General features: G+C 32.9%; 1 protein-coding gene and 1 pseudogene across 10 annotated transcripts in view; one reads left to right on the forward strand and one right to left on the reverse strand.

The window, feature by feature from the left end:
- Nucleotides 1–21,405, reverse strand: part of LOC116425661 (tachykinin-like peptides receptor 99D) — a 603,076-nt gene that overhangs the window by 156,327 nt on the left and 425,344 nt on the right. The window lies entirely within an intron of this gene.
- LOC143175229 (uncharacterized) lies at nt 2,975–3,623 on the forward strand (annotated as a pseudogene).

The following is a 21,405-nucleotide window of genomic DNA, read 5'->3' on the forward strand; positions in this document are numbered from 1 at the left end:
TATGAGTTTTGGTGAGTTGTTAGAGGCGTATGCATTGTATGTTGTAATTTCCAGTGTTGCGGATGAGTGGGTTGTCGTGTTGCTGATTGTAAGTCCCTTATAGGGATTGTGCTATGTACTACTTGAGGATGGGTATGTTGGCTGTTGATGCAGGGTTCTTGTGTTGATTCAGTATGTTTGTTAAGAATTATCCTGTGGAATTTGTTCTGCATAGTTTGGATTTTGTTGACGACCTTGGCAGCGGCTGCCCAGACTTGATGTCCACATGTTATTATGGGTCTTATGCCGAATTTGTAGAGATTTATTTTTATGTTCTATTTTAATTTGCTGTTCTCAAGATTCTCTTGAGTGCTGGGTAGGAAAGTATTTTTCTGGCTTCTATGGCAGCTTTTCAGTTTATTTACTGGTCTAGGAAGACTCCAACGTATTTGAGATTATTTTTCCACTTTATGAAGTGTCCATTTAAGTGTAGTCTGTCTGTGGGCTTTTTGTGTTTCCTGGTAAAATATATATCTTAAGTTCTTGTAGAGATTACTGTGATTTTCCAATTTTGGAAAAATGTAGTGATTAGGTCTGGATGTTGACGGACATATTTAGTTGCCTGTGTATGGTTCCAAAATGATGGAAGTATTGCAATGTCGTTTGCGTATATTGCTAATTGTGTGTCTGGATGGCGTAGAATATTGTTTATGTATATAGGAAATAAGAGAGATCCAAGTGTAGACCCCTGTGGCACCTGGTTGGGACATTTCTGATGTCTGATGTTGTTCTGTTGACAATGGTTACAAATTTTCTATCGGGTAGATAGTTTTGTAATATTTTTAAGTTAATTGGAGTTTTGATGACTTAGAGATTTTGTAAGAGTACATTGTGCCAAACTAAGTCGAATGCTTTTTGAATATCCAGGAGAGCCATGTGTATAGTTCTATTCTTACTGTTTTCAAGTGTGATATGTTCTGATATCCTCAGTATTTATTAAATGGTGGATTCGTGTTTGCTAAATCCGTACTGGTCGTTTATTAGAATGTTTTTTAGGTTGGTGTGATCTAGTAGCTGCTGGAAAATTAGCCTTTCAAAGATTTTGCTGATGGAAGAGAGTAAGCTGATTGGTCTATAGTTGCTGGTTTGATTTTTAGGTTTTCCGCGTTTATTAATTGTATACCATACTTTTCTTGGAGAGATTTTTAACATCTGGTTATTGATTTTGTCTATTTCTGGTGCCTTGCTTGTTTTGGTCTTTCTGATTATGTCATGTATGTCTTTGGGGAGAGGTTTGGTGTCGGAATCTATTGCTTAATGGTATGTCTGAGGTGCCCACACTCACGGATTTGTTGTATATAATTGCTGGTCTGGAGTTTGAAAGGTATGTGAATACTCCTTACTTTGTATAGGTCCGAGGCATCCCTTTTCCGTTTCTTGGATGTGGCGTTTAGTGATGTTTTGTCCGGGTTCGGCAGGTGGGTGTTAAGATGATAGTCTTCCAGTGTACGTATAATTTCTCCCTGAGGGTCTTTTGGTGTTTTCGATAACGGGGCCAGCCTTAGCGCTGTTTTGTACACTGTGATTACTGTGTGTTTCGTTTTCACTGTCTAGGTTGGTTTCTGACCAATGTTGATCAAAGTTGTTTCTCGATCTCGAGTTTTAGTATCCCCTCGACGAAGACTTAGAGATGAGTGGAGTCGATGGTGCCCTGCAGTTCAACTTGCACGCACTTTTAACAGTCATCCGTAATAATTCTTTCCTTCTTCTTACAAACATCTCTTTTCTCTTGCCTCTGCCCCTTGCATCCATAGATAGCATTCTCAAGATCACGCATACACTTTCCAAATCACGTCATTCTCACGGCCCAGTCGCTCGGTTCTAAACATTCTTTCCTTGTATATATTCATTCAGTCAAGATCACCCTGTTCGCAGTCATGCTTTCGCCAAACATGCCCGGCGAATCTTGACCCGGAGCATCATATCTAGCTCTTCACATCGCCCCAGGACCAGCTTGCCATTTCCTCCGAGTGAGCTTCAGCTCTGAGTCACCACCCCATACCTCCATTTGTAAAACACTATAAGAATGAGTCCAGGGCTCAAAATACAGTAGTTGCATTCCGCCACGTTAAGAAAAAACGTGTCAATTTCTTTCTCCCTCTTTTACACTAGCTGCGACTCACACTAGTTTGGAAGTAAAGTAACTCACGAGGAAAATACCGTGACACTCCGTCGCAACGTGACACCAGCCACACGCCCAAACAGTTGTCCATTCACATCTTAAGAGCTAAACACTACAATGTGGGTACTGCGTCGCGATCGATCGACAGACCCTTCGAATTGCGGATGCTCGTTACCTGCATTGTAGCGCGTTTTCCATCCCTACATATGTCTCTTTCATTTAGAAAAATTTTGTTAAATAAAATAAACATAAAAAATCCAATTATTTATAGAATTACCTAATAGAATAATCTATTTTCTTCTGGTAAATGGCGACTTGAAGTATGTCATGTTTGCTCTTGTTTTATTCAGAAGAATCTCACAAATGCGTTAGTATAAATTTTATTTACAAAAGACCCTTATAAAAAAGTTTTATAATTGTTTTTAATATTGCCTCACCGATATCAACCACTGCTGAACAGCGTATCTTATTATAACTGCTCGACTAGTTTCTCGGCTTGCCGAGGGAACTCGCCCCTCAGTAATGGAGATGACTATCGAGCACTAATCGTGCAGATCGGACCGGGTACTAATCGACCGAGAATACTATACTACGCTTCACGATAAGGATAGGTACGTTATGCGTTATCAGCATCTTCAACAATGTTTGAAATACGACTTAAAATTTTTTAAAAATTATAAAATTTTGGAGTTTCAACAAAAACAGTGGTTAGGTAATTAGATTGACCTAAATACGAAATTGCGTGTCAATGTAACTAACGATTTTTCAAGGAATCTTTTCAAGCTAATGAACAATGCGGTTTGAGGAAAAACAATGGAGAACGTACGAAATTATATAATCGAAACATTGGCCAGGAAATGGGACGATCGGTACAGCGCCGAAAGATTTAATATCTAAACCAAACTTTCATAGCTGTGAACGGTTTTCAAATGACTTAGCAGTGATTTAACTGAAAAGGCTTCACGTTCAATTTTTCAAATCTATTTACATTGGCATGTCTGTATTGGATATATCAAAGACATGTTTGTATAATTTTCATTACGATCATATGCATACGAATTTTAAAGAAAAATTTAACATTCTATATACGCATAACTTGATTCATAAAATCGTTTGCGACGATGTATATGAGACCATAAAATGCGACATTTGTCGATACGATACTAGTAACTACGTCGAAAATAATCTGTATGATATTCCAGTTGCTAATAAAAACGTGTTAGGTTTGACAAAGCATGAGAACGGTGGTAGAATCATGACCGAATTCGTGGGTCTTCGCGCGAAAATGTATGCTAGTCGTGTACAAAACGATTGTAATAATATTCATAAATGTTACGAAACGAAAAAAGTAAAAGGTATCGGATTCAATGTTACAGCCAGAATCATAAGTTTCGAAGACTACGTAAAGTGTCTTCGAAATCACGTGAATTCTGTATCCGAATTTATATTAGCCTTGGTTTAATTAATCTTTCTTTCAAAGTTCGTATGACGATGAACGATATATTTTTAATAATTTAACACTCTTTTTGGGGGACATTATAGTATCGAGAAGGGGGAAAATAAAAAGAATTAAAAATATTCGTTTTTTTTTATTTATTCACTTTTCCCAGTTATACAATGAATAAGTAATACAGGTAACCACGGTATAACACGGTTGTTACGTTCCAAAAAGACCGTGTTGGGCGAATCCATGTTATGCGAATCCGTGTTATACAAAACAAAGAACTAGTGCAAAAAAGGGAGTGAGGTTAAAAAGTTGCAACATAATTTCCATTTCTGAAAAAGCTTAAACACTACTCAAAAACTCGAAAAATGCTAATGTATGTACAATATAGTAAAAATAAAAACACAAAGTTTTAAAATATAACTATATACGGGTGATAAGAGGCGCTTCGCATTTTTATGATTCATGCCTGCGGGTCACATACTAATGGTACAGTGTTTTCGATTACTATACTCGTCGATTAAGATAGGAAGGACGTCGATCCAACGCCAATGCCAACTGTCGCTTAACAAGAAGAATTTCCACATGTTGGTCTTCAGTATGCGATTGAAACGCTCCACCTCAGAGGCTTTCATCGTGCTGAATGTTGAATAATGATTGATGTCACATTCCATCGAATATTCTCGAAAATCTTTGTTGTAGAACTCTTCTCCCATATCGGTCTGTAAGTTATTTTGAATTCAATCATCCTCTTGCACCGTCGATGTAAAGGTTTCACATACGTCGCTTACATTTTTACTCCTCGGAGGAACCGCCTATATGTATTTACTGAATACGTCGATTGTTGCGAAAATATATGGATGTCCACAATTGCATTGGTATGCAATATTTAACTTTTTTTTTGTTAGAGAAGGTGTAATACGTAACGTGAATAGTATTTCTCATGCTTAATTTGAATATGCAATCCGTTTTTCTCCTTCAACCACAGTTTTTAAGAAAATCAAGTTTGAAAAAAACCTCAACTTTTAAAACTGAACATTTGCAGTGTCTTAATTATGAAAATTTTTCAAACTTTTCTCATACAGTATTATTCCATAGACTTTTCTGAATACAATGATATAAACTTTAATGACGTTATAAACATTTAAATATGTTTGAACAATGCTGAGGGGCAGAACGGCACCCGAAACGCAACAATTTTTTCGAATATTTTTCAATTTATTTTAATAACTAAGCATCTAGGAGAAAATGTAATTGCAACATGCGATATAGCAGACATCTACTTTGTGAAATCCGTTGAAAACAGTTCCGTAACACATTTCGTTTTCCATTGAGGGTAAAATATATTGCGCGAGACATAAGGTACCGACAGTGATACTCAGTGCCAACTTTCATTAAACCATCTGTAACAAAAGTTGTGTTTACCACTGTTGTCTTTCGCATGTCGCTGAACATCGATGATATCAGTTTGCCAAAGGTCATCAAATCCTCAAACGGTTACTCGTCTATTTGGAAAAAAGCGTTTGGACGGTGCATGCAACTCTTCAACGACCTTCTTTTCTTCTTTGCTTATAGCTTAGAGTCACATTTCTTTATTGATTCTTTTTTCTTCCATTATCGCTTTGATTAACTACTATTGTTCCTCTAAACATTGTATTTGTTCTTATTGCTTTCTTATTTTTAATCTTCGAACGCTGTAGCTGTACGTATATTTCGCTTAATCTCTCCTATACATCGTTCTTGAAATCTTTGAATTTGTCGTCTGTGTTTACCTCTTCCTTACTTCCTTTCCTTGTTGTTCGAAGTTGAATTCTCAATTCGATGATTACCTGTTGAACGCTATTTTTAAATATTTTAAATCTCTTGTTTTATTCTTTCCAGGTTTCGAATCCTCCTTCACTGATTTTGCAATTAATTTCATCCACGATATTTTTAAGACCTATCAACCTTTTCAAATTCAATTTGTTGAATTCAAGAATCCCACTAACTAGTCAAGATATTTAAAAAATTTAAGTGATATTAGATGCACTGGAATGTATGCAACAAATCTATTATACTAGAAAAACTTGCTGTATACTTCGAACATTGTGTGACGCACAGCGGAGCATATTGACGAAAAGAGGACCAAAATTCATAATTTCATAGGATTCTCATAAAAATTGGTATTCTTTCGTTTTTAGAGTTTCTAAATCTAAATATTTTATCAAAAATGCAAAGTTTAAAATGGTGGATTAAATATCATTGATATTAATGTAATTTTTAAGTACATTTTTGTAAAAATTGACGGCTATTCAACTTTTGACAAAAATTATGCAATTAAAACACCAAATTTAATAGGATTGTGTCAACTTCAAAACATTTTTGCAATGATTTTTTACTTTCAAAAGAATTAATGAACTGACCGCACTAAGTCGAAGCTGTGTCAAATTACAATTTCGAAAATAGTGTTAAGTAAGATTGTATCAATGGAATGTTCTTATTTTATATAGTTTTATATAGTTTTATACACTAGTTTTACAAATATATTAACCTTACTAATGCCAAAGATAATGTTAATATGATTTAATGGAACAGACTGTACATACCCCTCAAAAGCACTTTAAATTTTAATATCTTAAAATAGTGCAAATTTGTACAAAATTTTCTCAACCGGATATCATACTATACATGTTACTTGATATCAGAAAACTACTCCCAGCGTGACACTCGGTGACACTCACCTTTGTTTTCCTTTCGGTTTATTAAAACATAACTAAGATTTATGGTACACTGAGAAAGGAATTACAAGGGTAAATTCAAGGATATTTTACCTTACTTTTATGACAAATATATGTTTATATCATCTATTTTAATAGGCAAATGTTTTAAATTAACCAGATTTTTTATTTAAAACAACTCTAATCAAAATTTTTGAGAAATTTTCCCTGATACATTATAGGGACTTTTATTTTCGGGACATTAAGAGGCTCGAAATTTCGTCAACTTTGACTGTCTATACCTCATTAATCAGTCAATATATTTAAAATTTTTAACCGATATTAGATGCACTGAAGTGTATACAATAAATCTACTGCATCACAAGAACATTAATGCATACTACGAAAATTGATTTTTTGCCATCTTTTCGTCAAACGGCACCTCTGTACGATGTCGCGTCATCTAAACGAAAAGTTCACTGTTGATCCGCGAGGGCACCGCGCTCATCTTAAATAATGTTTTGTTCTTCGTATCGAAGAAAACAGGAAGAAAACTTTTATGAAAAAGAAACTGCTTACTCGAAAAATGGAAGTTGTTGCAGAATGCCACAAAAATGGTTCCCCAAACACTAAAGCGGAAAGAACAGTTAACAAATCTATTTCGGAATATTTAAGTTACGGTTCTGTTTTGCTTGAACATAAATTTCAAACGAAAAAATATTGAACAGCCTATAAGTTTTATGTTTCATTCAACTATGGATTGCTGTCTTGTTGTTTAAAATTATAAGAGAAAAAAATACCGACTTCTGTGCTGAATCCGAAAATTCAAGGAAGGCGAAACTATAATATAAGAATACCTACGTATAGCACATACATGCATACTATATATTACGTATTTCGTTTTGGTACCTAAATTCATTTTGGCTAGTTCAATTTGACATTGAAATTCGATATAAAAACTAACAATTAACAATTGGAGATTAATTCTAGATAAACTAAATATTTTAATTAATAATATATTATTTTGAAGGAAAATCCGCACAGTTGCCAATTCGTATATCACAATTATCTGCACCATCAAAAAAAGGGTGTGTTAAGGGCAAATGCTTGTGTAAACAATTAAAATTCGTACAAACTATAGAAATTATTTATAAAAAAAGAATATAATATTTACATCTCAAACTCTAAGGGTATTCTATCGGCTATTTAAACTGTATAAATATATTTCTTGTCAAAAAGAGAAAATAGAATAAGGTTATAAGTACATACATGCAATTTCAGCTCCAAAAGCGTTTATGAACGGGTCTTCTAGCTCATTTTGTATTTAATTCATATCTGAGACGAAAAATATCTTATTCTTTATCAACACAGTTTGTTGATGAATTTCAAAAAATGGAAAAAGTTATAGATTAACGAACAAGCATTTATTTTCAATATTCAATAATAAAATCTGATTCAATGTAATTAAATAAAGTAAAAGAATAATTAAATGAAAAAATGTAAGGCAGTATTAAAAATAGAAGAGAAATAAAATGACAGTAATTATAATACAAAATGAATATAATTTAATTTTTGTTACTATTTTCTTTTATAACTACTGCTATATCTGATAATGGAAATTGATGTGAAGAAGTTGCCGCAAAATTTTCTTTGCCCTTGAAAGAAGGGGTTAAAATGGTCTCAAAAGAACCATAGGTAAACAATGAATAGTTTTCTTGTAAATCGCTGTTGAATTGCACGTAGGAGAGTAAAGGAACGCGATATCGATTGTCCTTTTTTGGTACACTCTGTTTTCAAGGAGAATACGATCGACATTGTTTATCGATAAGTCCGTCACTGCACAGCTGCTCAGCTTGGAACGATTATTCTACTAGCTATCTTGACTAATCGATATTCGTGTGAGATTCTATTGTTGCATATTCTAAATAAATGCTCGTTCTTTGCACATACTGAAAATCTGAACTTTCATTATTTATTCTTCATTCTTCTTCATCATTTCTTCATTATTTAACCATGTTTCATCAATTCTTAAAAACTACCCTTAAGAATAATATGTTTTTGAACCTTTAATATCTGTACAACATTCTATAAATGATACATAAAGTAGAACCAAGTCCTAACTTCTATGTGACGTTTGTTGCATTTAAATATCTTCAATTATAATTCAGGAAAAAATATGTTTCCTTCCTCTCTTATTTCCTTAATTGTGTTCCACCACTTTGACTTTCCTAGGATTTTTATACATAAATGCTATATGGTAGAACATAATGATTGAATTTTTTGGTGGGCGTCACTTGAAGGGTTGTTTGCAAAACCTACCCTCATAGAAATTTTTTTTTATCCTTAATAAGAGAACCATAATTCTGTAAAAAATGTATGAAATAAATCTAATCTATCGATTTTAATTGGCCCTTGTTTCATTTGAAAATCTTAAATAACAACTGAGAAAAAAAATGATAAAATTTAGGAGTTTTACCCTCGTATCTCCCTTAAACGAAGGATCAGAGTTCTGAAATTTTACATAGTCGTTTTTCAGGTCAGAAACACCGTCTAGCAAATAAAAACAATGAAAATCACGTCAGTTTTCAAATATATCTGTTTACTTATTTTTTTGCATAATCACTCTAGATCAATTTTAAATTCACTAATCACTTTATTTATAAATTTTTTTATTATTGTTATTGCGGCGTATAATAATAAATATTCTCAAAGAATTGTGTAATCTAATAAGCGATTTTTTTATCTGATCGTTGATTCAAGTTTGTGCGACGGTTTGTTTTATATCTCTGTTAATTTACCGAATTTTTCTAAATCCTTTTCGGATATCAATGCTGAAATTATTACATTGCTAAAATTAGAAAATCAATTATTTGAAGCCGTCACAGTAAGAAGACCTTTTTAAAGTAGAATTTTTCACTGTCGTAAAATCGATTTATGACCTTAATAACAATGAACTGTGTATTAAGTCTGTGCTTGGAATGGTCCACGCAGAATAACTATAAAAGTTGTAAAGTTAATAATTAAAATTGTAAATTCAATAAGTTATTTACAAGTTTAATTACAGTAATATAATGCCTGAAATTTACCATGAGTTTCAATTGTTGTAACTTTTGCGCGGAGGCAAACAAATGGCACATTTAAGAAATTGACCGTTCTCCGATGGTCTCTGTTAAAAAGGTTTGGAAATCATAATGCTCCTATTCTATGACCCAATAATTTATTAGAAAAGAATTGAGTTTGATACTTATTGTATATATATATATATTTACACGTCAAACGTGAACGGTTTTTAACAGAAAAATAATATTTAATGTATATTAAAAATATTTGAAAATTTTAAACTGAATTTAACAAATTTAAGTGTTATTTATTTTCCTGATCTAATACAATATAATAAAACAAGGCGTTAGGTATAGATGACACTAGAAAAAACACTATATAGACATTGAATAATTGGAAGGTTTTTGTACGGTCTAAGAAATATCGAAGGGATATCGTTATTTTATAAAGAACGAATTAAATGAATTTCTCTTAAAATGTCATGTTTAAAGATGGTGTCTTCACTTTCTTCCTCGAGTTCCCTTCACTTCAATATTTAGCATGGATGTCTGAGTTGGGTCTAATATTATGAATCGCGATAAGACTGCTATTTCAGCTTCACAAAGTGAAGTCTAATGAGTGAAGTTTGGAGGTCTACGAACTGAGTGTAGTACAAAAGCTAACAGAGTCATACACTAGTAGAGAAAAGAACCAAAAAGCAGAGAAAAGTCATGCGATAGTATTGTAGGTATATGATGTATACATTGATTTTGAAAGTTTCATGGAATTTCGTTTCAGATAGATAATCAAATAAACATTATAGAAATGAACATTATGTATTATTACAGGTCTAGTTTTAATTTGTTGAATATATAATATACATAAAACAGTAAATCCTTGAAGTAATCTTTATCTTTTTTGCAACTTTTACATAGTCAAATAAATTGGTTTAATCTTGAAATATGTTGTCAAGGTCATTGTTCTGAATAACTTTTGCTCATGCATTTTACTGCCGCTCAGCTTTTGTTTTGCAGGTATTCGCAAAAATACGTCAGGAAATGGGGAATTTTCGTACTTATTTACAAAAAGTGTAAAGCATTAAAGTTTTGCATTACGCTATAAATGTTCGTCTGCATTTTCATTTACTGAAGTTGTGTTCCTTATTATATGTGTATTAAACTTGATTTAGATAATAGACCTCGGTATTAGTTGGGACTGGTTTCTCTGTTGAAAGGGTGTGGGGTAACGGCACAGCCAAGTTGTTCAGAATGAAATACCCCATAACATATTTCATGGTCATCCAAGTCGGCGAGGAATCAGTGTTGTAAATAATTGTCAAATTTATGTTAAATGTGAAAAGTCAAAAGTTTATCACGCGCATTAACAATAAAATGTTTAGAAATTCAAAAAGTGGACTGTTCAAAAGTTTCACCATTGAGCGGCTGAACTATCGAGTGACGTATATAAGGTTGAATGATAAATGATGATTGACCACTGATTACGGAAAAACTCTAAACAATCATTTATGTGATAGTGCGAGTAAGGCCAATTCACAATGTGCGGATTTACAACGCGCAGACTTTTCTCTATGTGCGGTCAGCTCATTCATAACCAAATAAAGTATTTGAACACTAAGGTCACTTTCACACGATGAGACGACAATGATTTTGTCGACAGTTTACATTCGAAGAAATGTATAAAATGAGTATGATTTTCTTCATTTCACATATCTAGTCACTCATGAAAATTTTTGGATCATTGTACACTCAGCAACAAAAAGAGAGTGCACTATATAAATAAGCTCTTTTTAAGTTTTAAAACTATATATAGAATTACTTTTGATATTTATACTGTTCAATAAGAATATCAAATTACTTTAATGTATATGAACACATTGATTATAAATAGAAAAACATTTATTTTACAATATGTATTGAAAAATGAAAAATCAGAGTGTCAAAAAAATAGCACATTTTTCTTAAAGTACATAATAAATAAAAAAATTTATTACTTCAATATTTTGTAGCTCATCCTTTTGTTTGTGTAACTGACAGTAATCGTCGTTAAATAACTTTTTAACCAATTTTTTGCTTAATCGTGTACATTTTAACTCGATACAGTTTTCTAATTCTTGAACGGTGCGAAATTATCTTTCCTTAGTATGTATATACTATATACTATATACTCCCGCTAACTGTGCTCAAAAATTGTCGATAATGTTCAAGTCTAATAACTTAGCCAGCCACCCTAAAATTTAAATATTTTGTTGTCCAAAATATTCTTATACTGTCTTGCAATTTTGATTGCATGTTTTTTTAATTGTTCATCTATTAATATAATCTGAATATAATCTTGAATTAATCTGAACTTTTCATTCTTGTATTTTTAAACTTAATTTCAGTGTCGCCGTAATAACCAATTCCAGCGCATGCCATTATTCCTTCACGACCTGCCTGTAGACGATTTAAAATCTGTGTTTTTTACGCAAACCACGAAAATAATGTTGATATCTATCTGGTCCATCCAACGTAAATCTCTTTTCGTCACTGAAAATGACTATTCGCTATTTTTTTCCACACATATTTTTCTACAAATTGTAATCGACCTTGTTTGTGCAACTTCGTCAGTGGTGGTTTACGGCTAAGTTTCCAACGTTTTATGTACTTAAAATTTTGTATATTACACTGTAAATTATTAATAACTTTACAACCACAATTTAATATTTTCGCAATTTTACTAATAGACAGCTTCTCTACGCAAATTCTATTGCTATTTCATAATAACTCAATATTTTTCCGCGACCCATTATATAATGAACTATATAATTTTACATGATATCGCTTTTGAAATACATACAGAGTATTAAATACTTGCTGGTATAAACAGTTTACTGATTTTGTACTATGTACCATTTTGACGCAACGCTCAGTATGTATTAATGTTTACGTTTTAAGCTTTCCTGTAAGCCTATAGGCACAACAGAAGTGTTTACCCTGAACACTTGCAATGTATTGCTGACTGAAAAGCGATACATAGCATAATAACTTTTACTATTCAATTATATAAAAATTTTAAAAATTACAGAGTGTATTGACAATTTTCAAGAACTCCTAACAATTAGAATTTTCCTACTAACTAGCAAAGAAAGGTTTCGAACCCGGCAACTCGAAAAATTATGAAATTTTGTGTGTAAATAGAATAAGTCAAACTTAATACATTGCAATATTTTTCGTGTCGAATGTCACTTTGAAGAGGTAAAACCACCCTTGAAAAAAATCGAAATTTTTTTTTCTGCGGATTATCTGGAAAACGGTTGAAGATAAGAGAAAAAAGTTTCAGTAAAAGAAACGCAATAGAATCGCAAAATAAAATTTTTCAAAAAGTTAAAAGTTTCCAAAATTCATCATGCTGGTTTTGGGCGAACCAAGAGTAGTCTCTTTTCTAATAAACTGGGAAAATCATTTTCTAAGAAATGCGAACAGGATGCACGCGTTGAATTGTCTTAAAAAATTAGTAGCCCTAGTATGTGATTATCGATTATCCCAGTTCACACATTTAAGCTTGCGCTGGAAAGATGTACCACGCACGTACAGATGTTTTGTTCCAAAATTGTCAGTGATATATATATCAATAGTCTTGTTGAATTACACATACTAGATTGTTTTATTTATTAATAATTTTGTATAAAGTAATATATTTTATTTATTAATAATTTTGTATAAAGTAATATATTTCAAAATTATAAAAACAAAATTCTTCGCGCAAGACTTTGCCACATCTTTGAATTAATTTCCAGTGCAAACGTTTAAACCCCATTTTTCTTGTAAATTATTTCCCATGATTGCGTGTTATATACGTTAAAAACCCCATACCTTATAAATTTCGATTCGTCTATCCATAAAACGTATGATGTAATTTGATTATCGGTGTCATTCCGTTGAAGCAGCCAATTGCAGAAAACTACTCGCGGAATGTAATCACGTTTCATTAAGCGTTGAACGCGAGTGACGTGATAGGGGTGCATACGGTTACCGTGTAGTATGCGGGAAACGGTTTTACGGCTGACGTTATGTCGATAGCTAAGTTGGCGTATACTATTGGAGAGATCGTCATGTGTGTCTTATACAATGCCCTCTTCAACCTTGTCCGACTGACAGCGATTACAACTGCGATTTTCGTAATAAGATACGAAAGGATCATGTTGGCCAATGTCTGTTCTTTGTAGTACACGTTTGCCTGAGAGGCGACGATTAAGGTACCGTTTGTAATAATTGGCTGCACTACTAACACACAGTGGTACATTTCGACGAAAAGCTGGACAAAATTCAGTTTTCGAAGTATGTAGCAACGTTTTTCTGATGCAGTAACTTCATTACATACTCTTCAGTGCCTCCAATGTCGCTTAAAATATTGTGGTATTAATGTAAATAATTATGTTTTATTTAAAAAAAACATAGGCATAGTTAATCGAATAAGATACAAATAAATAGAAACGATATAGTTCGCAATGTACAGATCTTCTCCCTTCTAAAGCCAACGCTACTCTCTTCAAAAATGCTAACCATCCGCACTTAAAAATCATTCTCTCCACAAGCATTCTTTTCACTCGCCAAACCTTGGGCTTAATCTTCATCAGTCCCTTTCTCTTTTATGGCCCTCTTCCTATCTTTCAGAATACTATTCCACTGCCTTAAAACAACGATACTAAAATATTTAAATATATTCACTAAATACTGAGATATAGATCCTTAAAACTGACGAAATTTCAAACCTCTTAATCTCTCCAAAATTAGAACTCCTTTATCGCTATTTCTAGGGAAAGCACTTCTTGAAATTTCAACTTAGAATTCTTTTCTCAGTTCAATCATTTTCTGTTGAATTTTGTACATTTTCTATAGTAAATTTTATAATCGTTATTGGGAAAGTCGAAAAATCAATTTAGAATAAACGACTAAACTTGGAAAATAATTTTTGAATTCAAATTTCAAAAGCTGTTTTTTGACACCTTTGGTGGAGATAATGTTAATGAAAATTTCTTTCAACAAATGTTTTATTTAAAACACTTCGCTATTAAAATAGATGATACAAGCATATATTAACCATAAAAGTAAAGTAAAATATCCTTCAATTTACCCTTATAATTCCTTTCTCAGTGTACCATAAATCTTAGTTAAAGGTGAGTGTCACCGAGTGTCACGCTGGGAGTAGTTTTCTGATATCAAGTAACATGTATAGTATGATATCCGGTTGAGAAAATTTTGTACAAATTTGCACTATTTTGAGATATTAAAATTTAAAGTGCTTTTGAGGGGTATGTACAGTCAGTATTTGTAAAACTTGAATATAAAATAAGTTCAATCTTACTTAACACTATTTTCGAAATTGTAATTTGACAAAACTTCGGTTTAGAACGGTCAATTCAATAATTCTTTTGAAAGTAAAAAATCATTGCAAAAACGTTTTGAAGTTGACACAATCGTATTAAATTCGGTGTTTTAAAAGCATAATTTTTGTCAAAAGTTAAAGAACAGTCAATTTTTACAAAAATGTACTTAAAAATTACGTTAATATCAATGATGTTTGATCCACCATTTTGAACTTTGCATTTTTATAAAATATTCAGATTTACCAACTCCAAAAACGAAAGTATACCTATTTTTATGAAAATTCTATGAAATTATGAATTTTGGCCAGCTTTTCGTCACAAGACACCACTGTGTAGCATTGCCACCGCAAGCTTCAAGCGCAAGCATCATATCACTGTATTTGCAATTCCTATATTCTGTCATTACGACGGCTTCGGTGATACTACTAATTCCGTGATAGAAATGGTGTACATAAGATATCGTCCTATTATAACCGTAACTTTGGTACCATTCGTAAATGCAAGTAGAAATTACAGCCCAATGGAATCCGGCATACGGTACGGATTATGTTCATTTCAGTACACGTGTATGCGACGAATATTCAAAGTCGATTTTCTAGGAAACGGAATATCAGGGAAATAATTTCATTCTACATTTTCGACTTGTTTTTGCATGAGGAATTACCCCCCTCCCCCTTTTTGCTTATACTATGCTTTTGGAGTCACCCTGTAAATGAAATGGTTCGAAAACTTTTGTGAGTAACTGCGTATCCGGTATTCATTGTCGTTTGAAAGCGACCGAACGATCTTCATCGTAATTGCTTGGGCTTACAGCACAGCTGGTTGGAATTGAGGGTCGCATGAAATTTGGAGAAAATCAAAGTAACTAAACAGGAAGAAATCTAAATTAAATTCTTACAGGTGATTGATCGTATAGAGGGTGCATACAAATTGTGCCCAAAGGACAGTATAGCTTGATTCTACACCTTTGGATCGTTGAAGATTTGATAAAAAAGGGTTGTGTAAAATTGATCTTGACTATGAAATTCAAGGTAAAATTTTTTTATTACACTGTATTCGACTCATTACGAGGAAAAAGGTCTTAAAGGAACCAGAGATAGAAACTTATCCGTTTTCTTGAAAAAAAGTAAAAGTTCGATAAATTTTAGAGATCGTTTGAAACAGAATGTGCTTATATTTTGAGGTCAAGTGCAATGAAAATTGAGTACAAGTGCTGCTGTAGCAAATAGATACCGTAAAATTACTATTACGCTACCCTCTTGTTTGAATTCATTCTTCTTTACCATATACTGCATAGTTCATTCGCATCACGAAGCTGAATATTCCGCGCATCGTATTAGGCCCTTATTATTGAACACAGATAAATCCACAGTCAGCAATTGGTCAACAACTGAGCTCACAAAAATTCTTAAATTTAAAAACAAATGCTCCTATTTTCACGTCACAAAAATATTTGTTCAATATTTAATAGAATATCCTATAAGTTTACTCATATGTCGTATCCATGCTGACATAATGGAAATAAGTTTTTTTAAATAGTTTACACTATTTTTCCCCTTCTTCTTCCAAACGTTCTTTTTTGTTGTTGTTGATATTATCGGTTTTTCGATTTATGTGATTTAATTCACATCAAACACGCTGAATGAGTTTTTAATCCGGGGATTGCAGAGGTGGGCGTGAAATATTATTACATCCACCCCCTTAAAGCAGAAATTCGTCGACAATCCGTACCGTTTGCTTTGGGTCGTTATCTTGATACAATTTGATACGTTGAACGCTATGGGGATCACTAGTGACCCCCAGCTAAATCAAATCACTATAATTCACTCAATTAAACGGTAGTTATTTGAAAACATTTTTATATTATAAATAATATTATCTAGTTCAGTGACGTTTAACAAGATAAACGTGCAATAAGAATAACGTAATTCAATTCAATCGTTCAATATTATATCTTTCTTCATTTCGTGTATTTTGCTCCATAAAATTATGCGGCATTCAAAGTGTTACAATTCTCTGCAATCTCCATATGGGAAACACTTTGTTTAAAATTGTCTTTTAATATGTGCAAATATTTATTTTTATCCATTATAATATTAGTAAAAACTAATTCATCTACACCAAAATTTCAGATACACTCAGATTATTATCGAGCCACTTCCCTATTTTACTATTCCTTACAAACATCTTGGATTCAGTCCATTTCCGACTTTTCCTTTTTCATAATGTAATGTCATTAACTGCCATACTTTGAAACTCCTATTCCTTTCTTCGTGGCCAATTTTGAACAGTTAACACGCGAGGAACTAAATTAAGACATTTTTAATGAATATATCGTACTCGGGTCATTTTGTGAGATAAATATTAGTTCTTCTACGCTTTCTGTTTTCATATGTGGACAAGAAAAAGATGTGTAAAATTTATCAGTGACCGAATCTTTTTGTGACCGAGTGTACCTACTACTCCAAAATGAAAATGTTTTTATACCCAGTAAGTAATACTATCCAAACATGATTCAGGTCACCAGGTACGTACTTTTTCTGAGAGGTTCTATTTCTGTTAGTGAATGATGTTTCGCGGCGCAACATCCAGAAAGAATCTCAATATTCTTAATGCTTTGCAGCTCATTGAAGGTTACGTGAAAAAGGCGGATAGGAAAAAAGAGCACACGAAAATACGTACAGAAAAATGCTCACATGTACGAAAGCGCACTTCATATACAACATAAAAAGGTGTTTCAAACTGCATACAATAACTATTTAATAATTACTGTAGTACAACGATATTATCCTTCTGCGGAAACCAATGAAATATCAGTTTATAACATTTTTAAGTATAATACACCTTTCCGAAAAATTTCAGAAAATTATAAATTAATAAGTATAACAAATTACAATATTTGTAAAAATATGTATACGGTAGTATGTATAATTCGGCCGATAACCTAGAAAAATGTCGACTTTTATATTTTTTAATTGCGTCCCGCCAATTCAAAAAATTTAATAAAATAGAGTATTAATAGTCATAATAAGACAGTAATTCCGTGGAAATATAAAAGTGGCACTCTCGTAATTTAAATAAAAACTCAACATTTATAATTTTCTTAAATCTTTTAAAAATCGATTTTGCAGTTTAAAATTCTGACAAAATTTCCTGAAATGCACATCCATACTTACCACATTTTTTCATAATTTTCTATCAAACAACATGAAATATCAAGCATGAACTGTATATAGTATACTAATTGCGAGAATACTGTAATACGTAACTAAATATTTTCTACCAAGCAACATGCGGCGGCACAAGCGGTGACTTCTGGGTTTGGCATTAGAGTCAGACCCTTCATACACGTTGAAGCAAGCTACGACTTGTAGGTTTCAAGACTTTTGCTTCAGTATCAAGCCTACTATTGGCTACTCCCCCCCCCCCTACAGCACTATTTTACTCCTACAGTGCTATTTTGGCTTTTCAGCTTAACAGTTTAGTGACTAAACTTTAGTTGATCAACTCGTTAAATTCTTCTCAATTTGTCGTGTGACACAAAAGTTTAAAGAGGAACTTCAAACTGCTCGGTAAACTTCCGTTACCTGTAGTATTATTCTTAATAGGGGCAGTATTTAGATTAAAAAAAAAACAGAAAAATTTAAAACCTAAGAAGAAGCTGCAAAGAATTGGTCTCAAGAAAAAAGGAGGTTATCAAAGTTATTTGCGAATAAGCCAGTCCGATTTCCAGTACATACTGGATAAAATTCAGCCCAAGATTGAGAAACAAAATACCATCATGAGGGATGCTGTCAGCGCTGAATTATGGTTTGTGGTAACATTGCAGTTTTTGGCTTATTTAATATCTTCAAATTGTGTAACACTGTTGACTAACCGAAATATTTGAAACAATGTTTTTTTAATTATTGTTATTCATTCTTTTGCAAATATTTTACGAATAATAAAAAAATTATTTATTCCATTTAATAATTTAAATTTTAAAAAGATAAAGCATTTGGATTAATTAAGCTTTAGATTTCATTAAAACGTACAGAATATTGTCGTGTAACAAATGTTTATTGATAGCCAGGTTCAAAAGCAGCCAATTTTTATGATTTACGTTTGCAGGTAAAAAAGGGGCGCATGTTCCAAATACTGTGTCATTGTGCTGTGACGGAAAATATTCTTTTGTATAGGTTTTCTCTACTCGTGTTTTACTGGAGTCTCTGTTCACCAACCATGCCGGGATTCCTGTTTCCTGCCTTGACTCCATTTGAGTTCTAGGCGAACGGCATGTGGTCGAAATGGTTCTACGGCGGCAGCAGCAGCGATGACAGATTCTCGGAAACTGTTCGTCTTCTGCTATTCTAAACCTCCTTTCCCTTGCCAACTAATGCAGGAGTTTGACTCCAGCATCGATGCCAGTTACCGCTGCTGCTGATTCACTGACTCTGCTCTAACCACGCCTCAACTTGCGTTGTGAAACTATTAGAGTCACCACTTGCGCCGCTGCATGTTGCAGCGTGTATGGGGACCTTTAGAGGTTACGGTGTGGACCGCCTGGTGAAGACTGCCGAATGGGTTTTCTAGATGTGTTTTCCAGTAAACGGAAAATCGCGATGAAGACACTGAATAGTTACCTGCCGGTACAACTGAAATAGAAATTTGGAGAGTTTGCATTACGCTATGCCTCTTTGTCTTGTGCTTCGCTAATTACCCCCGAAGACGTGTACAAAGTTGTAAATATGTAGACGAATCTAAATGATCCTACCAGTATTCCTAATGTGCGTAAGTTTTTCAGATAAATTAACCTTCTACATTCATTATAATTAGGATATCTCTATTCCGAAAATCCTGTATTATTATTCATACAACTAGTATATTATTAGACAGTAAGTAATTATGCAATAAGTACTATCAAGTAATAAGTAATGTATCCAAATGTTGGTGGTTACTAATGACTGTTAATGTGACCACCTTAAAATAAACTCAAATATGTATTAAAAAAAAGTTGGAAATATTTGTCTATTTTTAATTAAGAGCGTAATTGACCGCGTTGGGTTCTAATGGGTCTTCCAACGATGAGATTTTATGTAACCAGTTGTTGTTACACAACGTAACAAATATCTATGATTTATTATAATTTGAATTATAATCAATGATATTAACAGTTATTATGAACCATTATTTAATTAATTAATTATTACTCATTTCCCGAATGAATTATTAATGATATCTGTACACGCCTGGTAGAGAAATGTAGAATTCAAATATCTTGCGATTGTCCACTTCTTAAACAATATCTAAAATAAGCGGGATGGTTGTAAATAAGTTGGGAAACATTCTTTTGGTTGTTATTGATCGCATGGTTGACTTTATAAATGAGATTATATAACAGTGAGCGTTTGACAGTAGTGAATGAATGAATCTGTTAATTTAGTTAATCTAGTTTCGTCAGGAGGCAAAGATATGTAGCTGTATATATAGTGTTTCTGACGATGCGAGAGGGAACGAAGTGGAGTTAAAAACTGAAGGGTAGGCGAAGGAAACGAGAGTGAGGACACCGTGGTGGAGGGAAATTGTTTCTAAAAATCTCACCAGGAAAGTTTCATGTGTGGTTGATCTACTTAGGCTTATTTCTGTGGTTCAAAGGCTGCGGTCATAAAATACTAAAAAGCATTGCTTGTTTTTTCTGGAGGTCGACATCGACTGGTGCCTCGAAGACAATAACGAAATCAAGGGTCCGTAATAATATTCCCCTATATTATTTGCATATTTCAACACATTTTAAGAACAGAACACACAACCGAATACATGTTACGACATAATCATATACAATTTATCTTTGGCTCAGGTAGACAGCCTTTACTACATAGTGTACTTGTACGGTGGTTCCCATTAATATTCGAATACTACGATATGCGATGGATCATTTGTTTATAATAATGTTATTGAATTAATTGTGTTTTAATATATTAAAACACGCACTGTAGTTAATAGAGATATCAGTTTCATTTATTTAAAGCACACGGTTTTTCACGTAATGAGTAATAAACTAAATAATTTCGAAATTTGACATAAAAAAGTATTCATTTAAATAGTTATATAAATAGATTATAGCTCATTTTGTAAAAAGCTATGTCCGTTAAATAAATAAAATTAATGTTTCTACCAACTATAATAAGTGTTTGAATATATTATACCAATCAATTAAAAAATCCTATTATGTATGATAAATTATTACTAATGCTAAGCTAGCAAAAGCAAATATGCCCAATATTCATATATCTTTAGTCTAAACAAAGGCTATAGAAAAGCAACCAGCTGTGTCTGGATTTTGTCACGCGAAGTCAAGAGACTTTTCAACAGGCAAGACCATAAATGGTCTTCTAAAGAAAGGCAGCCCCCAACTTACTTTTGGGTGTTCCGAGTCATTCGCATTCGAAAACTTGAAAGAGCTAGATGTGTTTTTCAAAGCCGTTATAATAAAGTCACACTGTAAAATATATACTGTTTCATTATTTAATCACCCATTTCCAATAATGTATCTGTTCGTATGTGGACCGAATAGCGCGAGTCCTCGGCGCGATTACGACAATAATAGGCCGGATCAACGGAGGGCGTAAATCACCATTTCGATTATTATTGACACCGAAGATGTTGTTCTCACATATCCCTGCGATTACAGTGACGAATT

Source organism: Nomia melanderi, chromosome 13 (assembly GCF_051020985.1).
Source record: "Nomia melanderi isolate GNS246 chromosome 13, iyNomMela1, whole genome shotgun sequence".
In the NCBI taxonomy this organism is placed as follows: Eukaryota; Metazoa; Arthropoda; class Insecta; order Hymenoptera; family Halictidae; genus Nomia; species Nomia melanderi.